The sequence below is a fragment of the Lutra lutra genome, chromosome 14, assembly GCF_902655055.1.
Source record: "Lutra lutra chromosome 14, mLutLut1.2, whole genome shotgun sequence".
In the NCBI taxonomy this organism is placed as follows: domain Eukaryota; kingdom Metazoa; phylum Chordata; class Mammalia; order Carnivora; family Mustelidae; genus Lutra; species Lutra lutra.
Window position 1 is genome coordinate 7,728,107 of NC_062291.1, and position 20,218 is coordinate 7,748,324.

At 50.7% G+C, this 20,218-nt stretch overlaps 1 long non-coding RNA gene across 1 annotated transcript; it reads left to right on the forward strand.

Annotated features, from left to right (window-relative positions):
- The first annotated feature begins 348 nt into the window (after positions 1–348).
- LOC125084696 (uncharacterized) lies at positions 349–14,456 on the forward strand. The gene is made up of 4 exons (XR_007122673.1): positions 349–456; positions 9,312–9,511; positions 11,762–11,893; positions 14,102–14,456. It is a non-coding gene; the product is annotated as an uncharacterized LOC125084696 (long non-coding RNA).
- Positions 14,457–20,218: the final 5,762 nt, after the last annotated feature.

The window sequence follows — 20,218 nt, forward strand, 5'->3', positions numbered from 1 at the left end:
TAATACGCCTGGAAGCGGGGAGGCAACGGAGCAGGGGGAGGCGGTCGCAGGTGGTAGTGGCTTGTGGGGGAAGGCGGGACCGCCGGGCGTCAGCGGGGCGTCAACGTCACGGCGTGGTGGGCAGGGATGCATGGGCCTGAGGGGTTGGCAGGTGGGAGACAACACTGAGGTAGGGGGATGGGATCACAGAGGAGGGAGCAGGGGTCACCAGAGGCGGGGAAGGGGACAGACAGTAGTGGCACAGGGAGGGGTGGGAACTGAGTGGCACCTGTGGGGGATGGTCGGAATCTAGGCCGCAACAGAGGGGATGAGGGGGTGGGAGCAGCCCCAGGCAGCGGGGCAGCAACAGTTAGGAGGGCGTGGTGGGCGGGGTAATTGTGGGCGTCAAGGGGGCAGGGCATGGAAGCACAGCAGAGGCCTGGGGCACAGGGCCGCAGCGGAGCGGCATTAGCTGAGGTAAGGGGGGCAGGGGTGCATGTGGGCAGTAGCAATGCGGTGGAAGCACGGGGAGGGGGGCGGATAGGGACGCTAGTAGCGCGGTAATGCGGCTGGCAGCGGGGAGACAACGGAGCCAGGGGAGGGGGAGCAGCGAGGTGGTCGTGGTGGGTGGAGGGGAGGGACCAGCCTGACATCATCGGGAGGCCAGTGTCTTGGCGTGTGGGCAGGGTAGCAGGGCTGCAAGGGTGCCAGGAGGTGTCAGAGAGGTGAAAACGCTCAGGTATGGGGGCGGGAGCAGTGGGGGGGAGAACTGGGATCACCAGAGTCGGGGGAGGGGGCAACCAGTCAGTAGTGGCACAGGGAGGGGTAGCGGCTTGTGGGTCGGGAGCTGAGTGCCATCTGAGGGGGTCAGCAGTGTGGCACCTGGAGGGGGTGGGTGGAATAGAGGCGGCAGGGCAGCATAGGGAGGGTTGGACCAGCCCTGAGGCAGAAACACAGAGACAGCTTGGCTGGCTTGCTGGGCCTGCTCGTAGTGCATGCCAACGAGGCGGGGAAGCGAAGCGCAGTAGAGGCCAGGGGCACAGGACAGAGGCAGCTCGGCAGAAAGGGGGCCTGTGGGGGGGCACAGCAGGGTGGCAGGGGTTCATTTTAGGGGGGCAGCAAGCTGATAGCAGTGCGGGCAGCCCCACTCTTGGCCGCCAGGAGGCCTCGGAGTTGGGGGGAGGGGAGTAGCTAGGCGGTAGTGTCCTTGGGGGTGGGCAGGACTAGCTGGGTATGAGTCGGGTGTCAGTGTCATGGCGTAGTGCGTCAGGGAGCGAAGCAAGGGCCTGGCTTTGCTGGGCTTGGTGCATGTCTACAGGGCGGAACCACTGTTAGCAGCAGCACGGGGACCCAGGGTAGCAGTGGAGAGGCAATGGTGGTTGTGAGTGGGGGCGCTGTGGACGGGGATGCAGCGCGGTGGGAGAGGCTCCTGTTGTGAGGGCAGCCTGGTGGTACCAGTGCGGGGAAGGTGGAGTAGGACCCATGGGGCTGCAGCAGCGCGGTCACAGGGGTAGGGAATCGGGAAGGCTCCAGAGTGGGGGACAGGGGTAGCAGCTAGGTGGTAGCTGCAAGGAGGGGGGGCAGGAACAGCAGGGGGGTTAGCGTGGCAGGTGGGAAGTCATGCAAGTCAACAGGGTAGGGCTGCACAGGGCTGGGCTATGAAGACCAGCAGCTGCAGGACACAGGGAAGCAGCAGGACATAGGGCAAGAGTGGGACACAGGGCGGCAGCAGATCAGAAACAGGGTAGCGGTAAGGGGGCAGTGACGGCGAGGGGCAGGGGATTGGTAGTGGGGGTGTGGTGTACCCGGCAGGGTAGAGGCGTGGGGAGAGCAGAGAGGGGTGGTGGCAGCAATGTGGTGGGGCATCAGAACAGTAATGAGCATGGTGGTGAGCGGCGGGGGGGGGGACTGCACGGGTACATGTGGGGTGGCAGGCGGATGGTGGCATGCGGAGAAGGGGGGACGGAACGAGCTGGGAGGCAGCGGCTCAGCAACTGCACAGGAAGGGCATGAAGAGCGGGGTAGGGCCTTAGTGCATGTCAATGGGGCTGGACAGTGAAGGTCAGCAGTGGCCTGGGGCACAGGGCAGCAGCTTAGCTGCAGCAGCAGTGGTAAGGTGGACAGTATGAGGGGTGTGCTGCAGACGGCAGAGTCACGAGGCAGGGGCACCCAGGCAGTAGCAGCGTTGCAAGAAGGCTGGGATGAGTGGGGCGGCAGCAGCAGGTCAACGGGGAGGGAATCTGGAGGCCCTGGAGCAGGGGTAAGGGGGCTGACAGGCGGGAGCAGTTCGGGGGTGTTTGGTGGGACCAGCAGGGCAAGAGCATCAGGTTAATAGCTGTGTGGGCAGGGCAGGGGCTCTGCACAGCCGCGGCAAGGGGACAGTATGCAGTGAAGAAATGGTGGGGGGGGCACTGAGGCAGCAGTGAGCTGAGGAAGGCAGTGACTCGAGGAAGCGCAGTGGGATGGCAGCAGATGGGGAGGCAAAGCAGGGAGGCGAAGTGGGGAGGGATTGGCCTGGATGTGTTTGGGAGGGACCAGTGGCGCAGCAGCTACGTGGCAATGGCGCAGCATGGCTTGGGGGCCGGGTGGGGCAGTGGAGATGGGCAGGAGCAGCAGGGTGACCACAGTAGCAGTGGTGGTGCTGTTGGAAACACAGGCACCAGGGCAGTAGAAGCACTGGAGGGTGGTGCAGCAGGGTGGCAGAGTCCTGGGGGGTGCACAAGGGAGCAGTAAGGGCACTGGGGGTGGCACGGCAGGGCATCAGTTGCAACGGGCAGGGCAGCAGGGCAGCTATGGTGAGGGTTAGCCGTTGTGGAACAAAGGGGCACTGCTGTGGAGTAGCAGGGTGGAGGGTGGCCGTGCTGGTGGCAGGACCTGTCAGGAATGGGGGGTGGAAGGGACAGCGGCGGGTGTGTGAGGTGCAGCAGGGTGGCAGTGGGGGATGGCACAGTGGGGTGGCAGTGGTACAGGGTGTGGGGACCAGCCAGGCGGCAGAAGCACAGGTGGGGGGCAGTGATTTGGTGGCAGCGCTGTCAAATGCTTTTTCTGCATCTGTTGAGATGGTCCTATGACGTCGATCCTTCGTTTTGTGAATGCGGCACATTAGTTTGATTTGTGGATGCTGAACCACCGTTGCATCCCTCAAATAAATCTGACTGGATCATACCTCTTCCTGTATTGTAGAATTTGGTTTGCAGATATTTGGGTGAGGATTTTTAGGTCTCTGTCCATCACAGATATGAGTGTAATTTTCTTGGGACACCTTGGGAGGTTTCGATAAGGGCCATGCTGGCCTCATAAAATGAGGTAGGGAGCATTCCTTCCTCTTGTTTTTCTGGCAGGGTTGGAGAAGGATGGGTATTCATTTTTTTTCTGTGGATGATTTGTAGAATTCACCGGTGAAACCATGGGGTCCTAGACTTTTGCTTGTTGGAAGTTTTTGATTTCTTATTTAATCTCTCTACTGGTCTTTGGTCTGTTCAGATTTCTGTTTCTTTAGGATTCAGTCTTGGCAGGTTGTATGTTTCTGGAAATGTATCCTTTTCTTTTGAATTATCCAGCTTATTGGGGTGTAATTGTTCATAGTACATTCTTATGAGCCTGTGCATATCGATGGTTTCAGGGAACATCTCTTTCATTTCTGAGGATGAGTCCTCTTTCTTTTTTTTTTTTTTTTTTAGCTTGAGTCTGGCTGAGACTCTGTCAGCTTTGTTCTTTTCAAAGAACCAGCTCTTTGTTGATCTGTTTTTATTGTTCTTGTTGGTTTTTTTTAAATATATATCTTTCTGTTGTCTTTTTAGTCTGTATTTCATTTATTTAAGTTCTGGTGTGTTCCTTTCTTCTACTAACTTTGGACTTTATCTGTTCTTTTCAGTTTCCTTGAGGTATCAAGTTAGGTTGCTTATTTGAGAGGATTCTGGTTTCTTGAGTTAGGCCTGTATCACTATAAACTTCCTTCTTAGAACCACTTTTTTTTTTTTTAAGTTGGCTCTAAGGGGTGCCTGTGTGGCTCGGTCTGTTAGGTGTTGGCCTTTGGCTCAAGTCATGAATTTAGGGTCCTGGAATTGAGCCCTGCATGAGCTCCCTGGTCAGCACGGGGAGCCACTTTCTCCCTCTTCTAGTGCCTGCTGCTCCTTCCACTTTGCTTAGTCTGTCTTTCTGTCTGTCTCTCTCTCCTGCTCTGTGTCAAATAAATAAATGACATCTTTAAAAAAAGAAAGTGAGCTCTATGCCCAGTGTGGGGTTGAAACGCAAAACCACAAGATCAGTCACAGAGCTCCACTGACTAATCGACTAGACTAATCGACTAATCGGGTGCCCCATTTTAGAACCTGTTTTACTGCATTCCGTAAATTTTGTTTCATTGTATTATTTTTTCATTTACCTCAAAGTATTTCTGTGTTCCTATTTTGGTTTGCCCATGAACCCAATTGGTTGTTCAGTAGCATGTTGTTTAGTGTCTGTGTTTATGAATTTCCAGTTTTCTTCTTGTAATTGATTTCTAGTTCTATACCACTGTGGTTGGAAAAGATGGTTGATTTGATTTCAGTCATCATTTGGGAAAATTCTAGGCTTCTGGAGTTTATTGACTTGTCTTGTGGCCTTACATATGACCGATGGTGGAGAATGTTCTAGGGGCACTTGAGAGGAGTGTATTCCATGTGCTGCTTTTGGATGGAGGGTTCTGTGTGTATCTGTCAAGTCCAGCTAAGTAACGGGTTGTTTGAGACTGATGTTTCCTTTGTGATCTTCTGTCTGGATGGGGGATCTTTGAGAGAAGTGTGAGGTATTAAAGTTCCCTATGGTCTTGGTGCTGATTGCTTCTCTTAGGTTTGTTCATATATGCTCTACATATTTAGTTGCTCCACTGCTGGGTGGGTAAATATTTATAAATGTTGCATCGTTTTACTGCATTAATTCCATTATCAGTTGTAGTGCCCTTCATTGGCTCTTGTTACAGTGTTTGGATTTTTTCTTTTTCTCCTCCATTGGACTGAAAATCAAAAGATCATCTGTTAGCTCTGCAGCCATGAACAAAGCACACCCCTGCTCTAAGTCTGGTTTTCTTTTTTTTTTTTTTCCTCTGTAAATAAACACAATAAATTCTTTTCCCATGACTATATCCTGACTCCAATAAGAGAATGTGTATAAAAGTGCTTTATAAACTAGGAGATATTGCCCAATTATGGAAATGATTGTGCAACCACCAAATGTTCAGGATAAGATTTTATTTTTATTTTATTTTATTTTTTAAAAGATTTTGTTTATTTATTTATTAGAGATCACAAGTAGGCAGAGGCAGGCAGAGAGAGAGGAGGAAGCAGGCTCCCTGCTGAGCAGAGGACCCCCCGCCCCCATGTGGGGCTCGATCCCAGGACCCTGGGATCATGTCCTGAGCCGAAGGCAGAGGCTTTAACCCACTGAGCCACCCAGGTGCCCCCAGGATAAGATTTTTAAAGACATATTTATTTATTATAGAGACAAAGAGAGTGCACAAGCATATGCTAGAGAGGGGAGGGTCAGAGGGAGAGGGAATTCTCCAGCAGCGTCCCTGCTGAGTGTGGAACCTGATGTGGGGCTCTCTCCCCAGGAGCTGGGATCTTGATTTGAGCCAAAATCAAGAGTCAGCTGCTTAACTGACTGTGCCACCCAGGTACCCCCAGATTTTTTAAAACATTTTTTGAGGGCTTACTCATAGGTACTATTCTAAGTGATCTCTATTTCATTCAATTCTAAAAACTATTCTTAAATTAAAAATAGAAGCTGTTCTAAAAGCAAATATTCATAATATTCTCAGAGGTGGGCAAACAGGCAGAAAAGAGGTTAAGTAGGGGCACTGGGGTGGTTCAGTCATTGAAGCTTCTGCCTTTGGCTCAGGACATAATCCCAGGTTCCTGGGATCGAACCCCAGGTCAGGCTCCCTGCTAAGTGGGGAGCCTTCTTCTCCCTCACCCTCTGTCCCTCCCCCTGCTTATGTCCCCCCGCCGGACTCTCAAATAAATAATTAAATTAAAAAGGTAAGTTACTTGCTCAGTGTCATGATAAGTATTTTTATAGTCCTGAGTGTGTGACCCTGAAGAATGTGTTCTTTACTTTTTACATTTACCAAAAAATACCTGGGCCTCAAAATGCCATCGATTAAATTAGTTTCCCCTTTCTCCATACATTGAGCATCGGAAGATGCTACAATTCCAGGACCCTGGCTGCCTGGGTCGGTGGAGTGTCTGACTCTTGATCTCCGGGTTGTGAGTTTAAGCCATGTTGGGGGTACAGATTACTTAATTGAAAAAAAAAAGATGCTATATTTGGGCTTGTTTTCTTTTTTCCTTTTGATCCCTTCACCCATTTCTCCCACCTCCAACCCCAAACTTCTGCCACCCTCCATCTGTTCTGTCTGTGAGCTCATATTTTTGTTTTTGTTTTGTTTAAGGTTCTACATGTGATTTCTAGTATCTGTCTTTCTGTCTGGCCTGTTTTTCTTAGCATAGTGCCTTCAAGGGCCACCATGCTGTAAATCGAAAGGTTTCATCCTTTATTATGGCTGAGTAGGATTCCACTGTGTTTATCGACCACAGTTTCCTAAATAAATTTCCTAAACCTAAATTTAGGTTGTTCCTTTATTTTCACTGTTGTAAATAATCCTGCAGTGTACACAGGGGTGAATATACCTTTGTGAGTTAGTGTTTTCATTTCCTTCAGATAAATACTCAGAAAGGGAATTCCTGGCTCCTTTGGTTGTTGTTTCTCATTTTTTTGAGGAACTTCTGTACTGTTTTCCATAGTGGTCGCGCCCATTTATACTCCTAGTAATGGTGCACTAGAGTTTTCCTCTAGTCCACATCTTCACCAAAACTTGCTATTTCTTGTGTTTTTGATAATGGCCCTTCTGACCGGTGTGAAGTAGTGCCTCATTCTGGTTTGATTTGCATTTCCCTGATGATTAATGATGTTGAGCATCTTTTCATGTTCGTGTAGACCATCTGTATTTCTTCTTTAGGAAAATGTCTATTTGGATCTGCTGCTGTTACATTAGATTACTTGTGGAGTTTTTGGTGCTTTTGTTTGTTTTGTTTTGTTTTGCTATTGAGTTGCAGGAGTTCTTTATATTTTAAATATTAACCCCTTACTGGATATATAATTTACAAATGTTTTACCTTAGGTTACCGTTTTATTTTGTTGATGGTTTCCTTTGTTGTTTGGACATCTTATAGTTTGATGTAGGCCCACACTTTGCTTCTTTGTTTGTTTTTACTTTGGTATCAGCTTAAAAGCACCACTACCAAGACCTATGTCAAGGATCTTTCCAAACCCTGTGTTTTCTGCTACAAGTTTTATAGTTCCAGGACTTATATTCAAGTATTTGACCCATTTTGAGTTAATTTTTGTGTACGGTGTAAGAGAATGGTGCAGTTTTGTTCTTTTGCATGCGGCTCTCCAGTGTTCCCAGCACCATTGATGAAAGAGATGTTTTTTTTTCCCCCTTGTTTATTCTTGGCTCCTTTGTCATAAGTTCCCGGACCATAGATGTGTGTGTTTACTTCTGGGCTCTCTCCTGTCTTCTGGTGATGTGTGTGTCTGTTTTTATGACGATGCTAGATTGTTTTGATCCTCAAGCTTTTTTGTCATTAGTCTGAAATGAGCAAGCGCAATGCCTTTAGTGTGGTTCTTCTTTCTCTAGATTGCTCTGGTATCCACAGTCTTTTGTGGCATCATACAAATTTTTAGATCCTTTTGTTCTCTTTCTGTGAAAAATGTCCTTAGAATTTTGATAGGAATTACAATGTAGATAGTTTAGGGAAGTATGGACATTTTACCACTATTAATTCTTCTCACCCATGAATATGCGGTATCTTTTGGTTTATGTGTGTTGCCTTCAGTTTCTTTCCTTATTGTCTTGTAGTTTTCATTATACAAGATTTTACCTCTTGGTGAAGTTTATTCCTGGATATTTTATTCTTTTTGATGCAACTTCACGTGGGATGATCTTCCTAATTTATTTTCTGATGATTCGTTATTAGTGTATAGAAACACAGCAGGTTTTGGGGTAGTGATATTGTATCCTGTCCCTTTACTGAATTTAGTCATAGTTTGAACAATTTTTCACTGGCTTCTTTGAGGTTTTCCTTATATTCTGTATCCTCTGCAAATAGTGACCATTTTACTTCTTTCTTTCCAGTTTTGATGCCTTCTGATTATCTTCTTGTATAATTGTTCTGCCTTGGATTTTTAATACTGTGTTCAGTAAAAGTGGCAAGGAAAGAGTGGCAGTGTTCCTATCTCTGGCGATCTTAGAGGAAGTAGTAACAGCTAAAACTTTTCAGTATGGGATGTGACGTAATCTGTGTGGTTGTCACATATAGCCTTTTTTTTTTTTAAGATTTTGTTTATTTATTTGAGAGAGAGATCACAAGTAGGCAGAGAGGCAGAGAGAGGGGGAAGCAGGCTCCCTGCTGAGCAGAGAGCCCGATTCGGGGCTCGATCCCAGGACCCTGGGATAATGACCTGAGATTAAGGCAGAGGCTTTAACCCACTGAGCCACCCAGGTGGCCCATAGATGGCCTTTTTGGTGTTGAGGTATGTTCCTGGTCTACGTACTCTGTCGAGAATTTTGATCGCAAACGGATATTAAAGTTTGTCAAATGCTTCCCTGCATCTCAAGATGATCACATCATTCTTATTCTTTATTTTGTTAGTGTGCTATATCACTTTGATCGATGTGCCCCTGTAAACCATCATTGCATTCCTGCAGGATCCCACTTGATCATAGTATACGATCATCTCAGCATATTGGTGAACTTGTATTGGGTTTTTAGTATTTTGTTGAACATTTTTGCAACTATGGTTATCAGGGATATTGGACTGTAAGATTCTTTTCTTGGGGTGTCCTCGTTTATTTTTGTATCAGGGTAATGTTGGCCTTAGCAAGTGGGTTTAGAAGCTTTCTCTTCTGTTTTTTGGAAAAGTGGGCAAAGGACTGGTCTGAATCCTTCCCTGAATGGTAGAATTTACCATGAAAGGCATCTGGTTCTGGAACTTGGTTTTTTGGGAGGTTTTAAATTGCTGATAGGATGAGTTCTGGTGTTTTATGTAAGTATTGAATCACTAAAGATGAAAGTGTTTCCATATCTTGGTGGTGGGATGGATGAAGGGGAATGAGAGTCATGGGGGCCCAGCACTCAGAGGCTCCATCTGCCACTGCAGCTGTGCCATTCGTCTCAGATGCTGGCAGAGGATGAAGGACATGGTGGAAACACGGCAGAGTGGTGGTGGCGGGAATGTGGGGTCCAAGCGGGGTGATGAGACTGATGTGTGGCCCTCCTGTCCCACCATAGGGTATCAGATCGCCTGGTATCACTGCCTGGCCAACAGCAACTCCAGCATGTTCACTACACTGGAGATGGGTGCCATGGTGAGGCGATTCATGGCCACCGAGCTGGCCCCAGAGTCAGCGTACATCTTCAGGCTGATGATCAAGATGAGGCAGGGCTGGGGGAGCCCCTAGAGGCTACCATCATCACCACTGAGAATCGAGGTAAGGCCAGAGGCCCAGGTCCACTGTCCTGGTGATGTGGGAAGATGGCTGGGCCCAAGTGGGAGCCACAGACTTGCTGGGTCCACGGCTTCCTGGGGCAGGGCTTGCAGGGTAGTGTGTCTACACAGCCCAATATTTACCAGATAGGCAGGAATGTCCCTGGAGAGGAGGTTGTATAACTGGATCCGGGTGGCTCTGAGTCTCTGTGTGGGAGGGAGGCTCCCTGAAGCCAGGTGCTTTTTCTCTGATGTTCAAGACCACATGACCAGCTGAGCCAGGGGTTCCAAAACACGTTTCCTACCAAGCAATCCTAGGGAGATGTGTCTTCATGGATGGCGCTTCTGTTCCAAGCACTGGTGAGGGGCTTATTGTTCATTGTCTTGGTTTATCCTCACCAAATGCTGGGGGACAAAGTGCTCTGAGGCCCAGTTCTACAGAAGACATGGGGCACAGACAGATTCAGTCATTTGCTAGGGACACAGCTGTTGAGGCAGCGATGTGGACACCCTCCACAGACACTGGGCTCCCTGTTCCCACAGCAGTCTGCTGTGGGTTCTCATCCCAGTGAACCCCTGATAATGCTGTCCAGCTTAATCTTGGGATCTGCCTCAGGGGGTTCCCTTTCCAGGGCCACCCCAACTACTATAGGCCCTTTTTTATGCCACCTGATCTTGGAGGGACCACAAGGGTTCCAGCTTAGGTCTGAGTCAGGACAGAGCAGGGCAATCTGGAATACAGAGCAGGCACTGAACCCCTACTCTGAGGCTGCCAGGAGCCTGCATGGCTTTCAGGGCAGCGTGGTGCCTGCCAGTTTCTGTGCTACAACCAGCCCACATGCATAGTTCCCTTAGAGTTCTGGCTTCAGAATGTGTGGCTCAGGGACTGCATCCCTGTTCTCTCCACATCCAGGGAGCAGGCTGTGCTTTGGCCCTGCTGAGGCCACAGGGTAGCACACAGGTAGTAGCTTGACTCGGTCTATCCCAGGAGTGGTGTTGAGGGGATCATATGGCTCATTTACCTCCTGTGCTCTTGAACGGAGAGCCCCATCCATGCCCCAGAGCGATCTCCCTGGACTTCGGAGCAAAATCAAAACAAAATGAAAGGATCCAGGATACATTTGGGCCCATTTACCTGCAGAGGTACTCTTGGTCTGTGGCTTGCTCATCAATGTCAGAGCAGGGCTCTTACTGGAGCACAGGTAGGCTGACAACCAGGCCTACTGCAGGGTATCTGGAAATGTTGCTGCCCTGGTAGAAACACATTTGCTCGCTACTCAAGCGTTATTTGTGCTGTTGGGCTGAATTCTCCTCTGACCCACCTGTGTACCATGAGAGGCTGAGTGAAATGCGGTGCCTGGAGTGTAGATTATGTTGGCTTCTTTATACATCTGTCCTAGGGGTAATTCGGCTGGTGGGGAGGGGGTTAGGGAGCAGGTATTTGGGGCTGACGTGCCTTGCTTCCGAGGAGCCTCCTGTGTTTGAGCAGGAAGGCGGGGGCTGCAGTCTGATCTGGCACCTGGCCCACGTTGGTTACCATGGTGGTTGGGTTGAGGGGAGCACAGGGCCTGCCAGCCGGAGTCTGTGGTTCCTCAACTGCCTGTTGATGGCCTGTACCCAGGGCTCGGGGCACTGGAGCAGATCCAGAGTCGCAGGGCCCAGGCAGACGCTCATAGGAAAGGACTGGAGCCAGGGAGGGAGGGAGGCAGGCAGGCCCAGGCAGCCACGGCAGCCGGCCAGGTCACTGCGGGGCTGAAGCCCGGCTCTGTGCTGTGTGCTGCGTGCTGCATTGGAGGGTTGGCATGCCTCAGGGCAAAAAGCGCACAGTGGGAAGTCTGCCATCACCACAACCCTGAAGTAGACAGTGTGGTGTGGCGCGCACTCATGCACTTGGGTGCGGTGGGTGTGTCTCCGCATCCAGTCTCCTTTCGAATGCCTAGGTTAGCACCTGGGCGTTGGACGGAGAGCAGCTAGCTAGGGTGCGGGACTTCTTTCTGAGGAGGCTTGCAGGTGGAATGCTGCACCATGGCTCAGGTGGGCAGTGTGGGTAGAGACCAAAATAGTCTGCTAAGCGCTAAGGCTCAGGTTTTGTGCAAGGGGATTCTTGGAGGCGCCACAGAAGAAGAACCCCATCTGCATGTCCCTGCAGCTCTGCTCCCCCTGCACAAATCTTGGATGGGTGCAAGGAGGGAGAAAATGTGGGAAGGGGTATATTTGCTCCTTCCACCACTATGCAGGTTACCTTCTTCCAAAGAGATCCATCGAGGACATGGTACACAGAGGCAGAGCGACCTGGTGGACACCAGGAGGGGGTGTGCTGTGCAACCGGGGGAGAAAGGGCTAGACCTGCCTGACCATGGTGGATGCAAAGGGGGCAACTGAACAGGTTTGTGGGCCTTGGGCAAGGCGGTGAGCTGTAGGACTTCGCCATTACCCAGGAAGCCTCCAAAAAACCTGTTGCAAATCCTTTACAACCCCTTTGGTTTTCTCCTCGGGAGAAAATTCTAGAAGCAGAAACCTTAGCTCAGAAGACATGAGCGTGTTTGGCTTGGAGATATGGAAACTCATGGACACGCCATGCCCTGGCGACCAGGATGCAAATCTTGTGGCCTCTCTGCTTCCATGTCGATGTCTTGCCTTCTATGCTAGATGAAAATATATCTCAATAAGTGTGTGTCTGCAGGCCTTTCATCCCTATTCTGCCATTAAATGCCTGTGAGTGTACACGGTGATGTGTCCGATTGTGAAAATTCTCAAACTCAACTGGGTACAGATTTGCAGAACTCATGGAAAAGCTGCATTCAAGCCGAACAAGAATAAGGGGCACTGAGTGAGTTGAGAAACATGAGCCTGCCTTTGTGACTCTTGTTTGAAATGTTGCTGGTTCTTTAATATTTCTTCTTTCAGATTTAGGGAAACTGTATCTGAAAATATCCATGATCTACAGAAATGTGATAAAATATTTCTGTGTGAACAAATGGGAGAATTTAACTTCTCTCCCTTCCTGAACCCTCCATCATTCAGAAACTCTCAGGAAGAATTCTTTCTTCCAAGGTACTTAGGATTATTGGCATAAGTTCAGCACAAGCGCCTTTTTCTTGTAACAGGGCGCTGCTGGAAACATTGGTTATTTTACCAAGGGATTGAGTGAAATGTCCACTTTTGGAGTAACGTGTATAGATTCGGATAATGACCAGACAATTTTCAGGAATTAAGGGTGACTTTGTGGATCCCCTTGGCAATAGCGGCTTCACACCTCGATGACACAGTGCTCAGGAGCCTTGCCCGATGAGTAGGGAATGTTACTTGTTGGCAGGTATAGGAACCTCAGGGTATTTGGGTGACCTTGAGAAGAGGAATGCACCCAAATTGACAGGTATCGCAGTCAAGTCTGATGGGAGTATTGCGCTTGGCTTTGGCCTGGACACACTACTGAAAGTTCACTCTGGAGTTTCCTCATGAAAAGTTCCAGCACAGCAGGGTTTCAAAATCTGTATGGAACGGCCCGTCACTATGCCTGCCAGGCTTAGTTAGAAGAGATGCTAAGAAACCAAGTGTGCTTGCGGCTGCCTTCTTACATCTAAGAAACCATCCCAAATCTGTTGAACTGAAATCCATCACCCATGTGGACTGGCACCCGCTGCCACCACCGCCAGGCGTTTCTGTGCCTCACAATGGGTCCCGTGAAGCTCTGAATCTGTTTAGTTCACAATCAGGTTTGGGGACCTCACTTTGGAGGGTGGCAGTGTTTTCTGATTGGGAAAATCCTATCAGAACTATACCCCAAATCATTCCAGAATCCTCTAGAAGCTGGTTGTTGGAGGGTTGCCCTTTAGGTCAGTAGCTTAGGAGTGAAACAACTTCAATCTCCAGGGTATAGGTTACATTCATATTGGGTGGTGATTAGTTGTTGGTTTTTTTTTATTTCTTTTTTTGAGTTCCAGGGTCCATGCGAGGCATGTCTTAGAAAGGAAAGACCAGAGGCTCATTTCAGTCAAATAGAGTTGTGAAAAGAGAAAGGAAGCAAAACTAACAGAGTCACTCTTATAGAGTAGAAAAAAGACATTGAGGAGGTAGAGTATATGCATATCTCCTATGGGAGTTCCGTGTCATTGAAGTTACAGGGTAGAGGAATGAGAATGCATTCTCAAAGGTGCATGCATTCATGTCAAAGGTGAAGGAAGATTCAAGGAGAAGTAAGCAACCCTAGGACGGTCATGCAAAATGCAGTTGAAATAGGGTTTATGCAGATCTTCTGTTCAGGTTCTGGGAGCAGCAGAAACTTTATTTAGACTCCTGTCACTAGTTGCACATGGTGATTGACCTCTGGGCCATTTCCTGGCCCACATCCTCCTCCTTGGGTCTGGCAGAGATATCATGGAACTCCTGGTAGCCAGTTGACTGTGCATGTATTATTTGAAGGTCTGCCAGCAGCAATTTAATTTCTTTAAATTTCGGGATTCTGTGGTTTTGGCCTCTTTGAGCTTGTGCTCTCTGCTGGAAGGGAGGGGCATGCTTTCAGTTTTGTGTGACATTGTGTCTTCTCGAGTGCGGGTCCCGACACCTCAACTAAATGCTCTCCCTGTTTTTACAGGTGGTGCTTCGAACCTCAGGTGACTTGGCCTCGTTGGCAGCATCCAGTGCGTCTGGCCTCTGTCTCTTCAGTGCAGATTCAAGTGCAAAATATACAGGAGTGGGACCCCTGTCATGTCCCTGGGGGACGTATATCACAGAAGTAAGTTGTCATGGTTCTGAACCTCCCGCCAGGGTTGAGGTTCAGGCCGTGAGTTGGTTAACTTTTTTGCCGGCTTCTGTCTTTCTTCCGGAGGGAAAGATACCCTCTTCTTGTCAATTAACTTGGAGATGTACCCTTAACCAGAAAGTCTAGAGTTTGCTGCTTGGGGAAGATGACTTAGTGGCACATATGGAGAAGGTTCTGCAAGTCGCTGCCCCACACAAAACGTCTGAACTCCAGGCTGCCCCGGTAGCAGAATCCTGAGTTATTGCAACCTGACCTGATAAATAGACATTCTCTCGACGGTCGACTTGCTGCCCACACTTGCTTTATTGGGCCATTCATCTAGAGCAAAGAATCCCGGGCATCTTTAGAAATGGATGTCTGAGTGGACTTGCGCACACGTTCTCTCTCTCTCTCTCTCCTGTTTCTTGTTGGCGGGGCAGTGGGTGTGGCAGAGGATGAGAGAGACCCTGACACGGGGCTCGATCCCATAACCCTGACGTCATAACCTGAGCCAAAGCCAAAAGTTGGTCCCTCAACTGAAAGAACCTCGCGGGCACTCCTGGACAGGCTTTGTCTTTATGGAAGGGAGCGAAAGACCCCCTCCTGTTCTAAAATCTACCGAATCGGGGAGGGTTTCCACGTCTGCAGTTGGTCGGACGCCCTCTCAGGCCCAGAGGTACGTAGCTGTCCTTAGTGGTGGAGAAAAGCCCTTGGCTCCCACGTTCTCATCGACGGGGAGGAAGCCCTCACTGCCTGACGCTGAACTGTAGAGGTCTTCGTGCCCTGGTCCCAACAGGTCTTCCAGTAGAGCTCCTTTGTGAAAGATGCAGTTAATTTGCCAGCCCCCGGGTGGCGCAGTTGGTAAGCATCTGCCCTTGGCTGAGGTCAGGATCCCTGGATCCTGGGGGATCCAGCCCTGTATTGGGCGCCCTTCTCCCTCTTCCCCGCTGCCCGACCCCGACTGTTCTTGCTCCCTCTCTAGCTCTGTCGCTCTCCAGTCAGTGAAGTAAATAGAGATATTTCGAAGCGTGTAATTAATGTGTAAATCCTTGGCACTTGGTGAGGACTCTATCGGTAGAATGAAGGACCCATGAGAGGTAGATCGCAAACCATGTGTTTGTTGAGTCTCGTGGCCATTCGTCCTTGCGATCTACATACATCGATAGGTTCATGTATTTGTGAACATACTACGATCACCTTGTGTTCTGAGATTCTGAGTTACCCTCGACTTGGTGTTCTCCTGGACCCCAGGCAGTGTTACTTCCTGTGATCCCACTTCCTGCCCAGAGACAGTACCTGTGTCAGTTGTGAGAGGTCGTAAAGGAGAAGTCCCCCGTTCTTCCTTGGCACAGGGTGCACGGTTGTGAGACCCCACCTGTTCGGTGAGCCTGGCCTTTATGCAAGTACTGATGGAAGTGTCCCGATGTGCTTGATTTCTAGTATTAGTCTGGAATGGCGCATTGCGCGTCCTTCAGAACGGGGCCCGGTTGTATGTGTTTGCAGCGTCTGAGTTTGTATCTCAGTGTCACCACAAAGAATTCCTTGGGAGGTATCTGGCCAGTGATTCTCTGATGGGAGTGTCCGGGGAAGAATTTCCCCCCGTTGCGTTGGGATCAGTGATTCCTCGGTGTGCGGGTGTCGTTGCTGGCTAGGGAAGAAGGGATACCTGAGCCCATTCCTTTCCTCCTCACACCGGGGGGATTTTCTTGTGTGCGAATCCTCCCAGGTCCTTCCCGTGTTGGCTCCGTGAGGAATGGGATTCCCAGATGGATTTCCTGGGCAGTGAGCCGCCTCGATGATGCCGGAGGTCCCGGGAGGTACCTGCACCTTTGCTCCCGTGTGAGGGATGTCGCTCACTCTGAGATGGTAGCGGAAGGCTGAGGCCTGAGCCCCAGCTGAAGCTTCTCCCACCAGGATACAGCGCTAGTGGTTCTCCCCGTGTGCGTTCTGTGGTGTTGGGAAAGGGCCCACTTCAGGCAGAAAGCTCTGCCTCAGTGACGGGAGTCCCGGGGTTTGTACTGTGTGATTTCTGTGGTGGTGGGTAGGGTGGGCGCTCTGGGTACAGGCGGGACCCCAGTGATGACAGACAGAGGTTTCTCTGCTCTGAGTTGTCTGGGGTCTCCAAATGTGAGAGCTGTATCTAACGGCTCTTCCGCCTTGTCCGCATTTGTCGTGGTTCCCGCCGGTGTGGATCCTCGGATGCTGGCTAAGGGTGTGGCTGGCCTAAACGCTTTCCCCTGAAGATGGCATTCAGCTGGTTTCTGTCTGTGGGAACGTGCCCATGGCCTCAAAGGGATGCATGTTTCTGCGAGCTCTTGTGCAGCAATCCCAGCGCATGGCTTCTACCCCGTGTGAGGTCCTGGGCTTGAAGAAGAGCAGAGAGCTCTCTGGATGAAGGGTCTCCCACGGTCGTTCCATCCCTGAGGTGCCTCTCCGGTGGTCTTGCTGTGTACAGAGGTGAGCACTGCCCTGGAGTTGTTTCCCTCATGCTTGTCATGTCTCCTTTCCTCAGAAGGGTGAGTTCTCTCGTGTCTCCCGAGGTTAGAGCCCCGCCTAAAGGCTCTCCCACACTGGGGAGATGGGTGTGTTGAGATCCAGGATGAACGAGCTCTGATGTCCCTGGCACCGGGGACACATGGCTGAAGGCTCTTCCACATTGTCAGCAAATACAAGGTTTGTCTTCCCAGGACATAGCACACATGGAGTGAGGTGAGGGACGTGAGACCTCTCTGTCCTGTGCCCCAGCATTGGCCGGGTTCCTGTGCAGTGTGAACCCTCTGCTAATGGCCAGAACAGGAGGGGCTGTGGCAGGATTGCTCACTCACGTTCCTCCCTTCCTGACTCAACGTCCACGTTCCAGCCCCTTCCTTCAGGAACGGTCGCTGCGTCTACCCCTGCAAGTACTTGTAGTCGCGTGCCTTGTTCCTTTCTGGAATTCAGATAGATCTTTCTACGTGGTAGCCTCATACCCACGTCACCTGCTGATGAGATTTTCGATGTTTCCATTTCAAAGACTATATACCTGTGAGTCGTGTTGAAGCCAGTGACTTTTCTAGACACTTGGGCGGTGGCTTGACTTGAGGCCCATTTCAGCCGAGAAATGAAAGTCTTCCGATTTCTGGCGGGACAGCCCGTATGCTCAGGGTCTTGGAAGACAGGAGATTGCGGGGAATGCTTAGCGTAGCCCATGTCCAGCTGCAGTGTGGAAGGCCAGGGTTCATGACCCTGAAGCTTCCCGTTGACTTGCAGAGAAGCAGACCTTTGAGATGCCCCCGTGTGGGTATCCCTTCATCCTTTATAATAGGGAACATATTGCCGTGAGCTCCTGGGTCTTGTACACACAGAAGGAGACACGGAACACTAGGTGAGAAAGTACTGAAGTGCTGTGTGGGGACTCCCAGAACGGAACGAAAGTAGGAAAGAGTGGGGGAGGGAGGAAGGAATCCAAAGAACAAAAACATCATGCAGGGAAGGAAGGAAGGGTGGGAGGAAGGGAGGGCTTGAAAAGGGGAGAAGAGAAACTGGTAGAGAGGCATTAGGGGAAAGAAGAATTTTGAAAGTTGTGAGACAAACGTGTGAGTGTTAAGATTTGAGCTTGATGACAAAGGAGAGGAATGGAGTCTTCTAGTCAGGAGCGGAAACCGGTTGTAGAGTGTTGGTGATGAGAACCTATGGACCAGATAAACCTGCGAGACAAAGACAGTGAGGATGGGATGCTGGGGAGTTTCAGATGGCGAAGTCACCCACGTCGAGGACTGAAAGAGGTGCCGTGTGAGGGTGTCAGTGCAAGAATCACAGAAGTGTCCTGTCCTCGGAGGACACAGAATGTGCAGTGGGTTAGGTGGATGGAGTCGGAAGAGTTGACAGAAGTGGGCCCGTGTTGCAGGGTTGTTTCCACAGGAGCCCTACAAGAGACAGGACTGATGTAGGAGAGAGGTTAGCGTTCAAGGCCGATGGTCAAGAAAGAAGTCTGGAGACGGCTCTGCTGGCAGGAGGTGATTTTTATTAAAGCCCAGGGATACGACCCTTGGGTAGAATGCGTCGCTTGCTGGGGTCGTGACGGGAGGCTGACTCTCTGGGATGGCATTGGGGGAGGTCAGGCAAAAGGGAGGTTTTGCAAGAACGTTGCAGGAGGACAGAGGACCCCCAGGATACGGGAGGCTTTGCTCTTGTGAAGGGAAGGTGGTTTTTCCTTCTAGGAAGGCATTAAGTGAAAGATGGTGGGGAGCTTCCTGGAGGAATGTTACCTTCCTCCTCTCACAGGTCCTTCCGAAGGGACTGCGGGTTTGAAAAGAAACTCTGTGTTACGGACATTTCCTTCGGCCTCCGCCTCCCTCAGTGTCGTGGAGGGGAGGGAGATGTCAGGGCTTCAGGAAACGGAGATCTGGGCCTCTGGCAGGTCGCTAGCCTCTCTCGTTAAGCGAGCCTCTTCCTGGAGAATCACGAGGACTTTTACAAACTGAGGGAGACTCCGGTCTTGCCGGGTTTGGATCTCCATCTGTGGAGAATCTGTTTTTTCCTTTCCTCAGTTTCAGGGCAGGCAGAGCGCCTGACGAATGTCCCCCATATCACAGGTTGGGGGGCGGTGTGGCGTGCCAGCTCCTGCTTGGTGCTCAGCTGGCCTTCTCCTCCCTCGTTGTGTGCCCCTGACCAGTGCAGAGCCTTGTGTGGTTAAGGTTGTTGAAGGAGGACGGTCTCATCTTCTGTAACTTCTTCCTGCTGAATAGGGGCGTAGAGCTGTCCCTCTACTGTGGGTCGTCCCTGGTCAGCTGCCGGACGCCCAGCTGGGGGAGGACTCTGCTGTCAGGGTTGTGAAAGGAAGAGGCCGCTGAGTGCAGGGGAGAACTTGTGACTGGATCTTCCTGAGCGGAAAGGACCATCTGCACTCTGGAAGTACCTGCAGCGAAGGGTTCCTGGCACCACCTGCAGAGACGGGGCGGGGGGTTGGGAAACAACACAACGGGGTTAGAAGAAGAAAGAGAAGGTGAATCCCCATGAAGAGTCCTCTGACAGTGGGTGAGAACCCTCCCCCAGGCCAAGAGTTGAGCCAGTCCTTAAGGAGAGGGATCCTTGGAAGTGGGGATTTGAGCAGTGGTGTCTGTTAGGAACCCAGAATTCTCGTTGAGGTCATGGGGAATGTATGCACAGCGTTGTGTCTTTCGATGGGCACAGGCTCCACCTTGTGCAGCAGTGATAACCTCTGAAGCCTTTGTGTTTTGTAGAACTGCTTTATGCGTTGGGATCGCTCCCGTATTTCACTGAGAAATGCTATTTGGGGTGACATGGTGGGCCTTGACTGTGTACTCAGTAAGGACTTCCCCATGCCCCACAAGATCCTCCATTCCCAAAGAGGGGCAATGATGGATGCTAGGTGGCCACGTCAGTGGAACAGAGCACCCGTGCACCGCTGCTTGAAACGGGGAAGGTCGGCTGGGTCGGGGATGGTTTTCATAATGCGCCCACGCATTTGGCCCAGCCCAAATGTCCGGTGGCCTCTGGAGCTTGGAGAAGCCATGGGCCCAGGTTAGAGCTTCCTGGCCATTGGGTCCCAGCTAGAGGCCCTTATCTAATCCCGAGTCTCCTTGAACCGCCATCAGGCTTTCAGGGGCTCCTCAGGTGGGGAGGAGCATTCTTGGAACGTGCGACCATTTCAGGTCCATATTGGTTGGCGGGTTCTGGCTTGGGAAGAAGAGCCGTTTCTGTCAATGGCTTCATGGAGCCGTTTCTGTCAATGGCTTCATGAGCGAAGAGGACGAGGAAGGCCTGTCGGCGTCAGGATAAATGCTGGTATGATTTGTTGCCAGTGAGAACCAACAGGTGGGCACGAGGATCTCTGCTTTGGGGGCAGACACGTGTGCTGACAGGCTTTGGCCTCGGCAGTCCCGAGTTCGACTGATGACAGCATACCTGGTTCTTCTTACCCCCTTCCCCCGAAAGTGTTGCCCTTGCTAAATCACCTGTCCTCGGCAT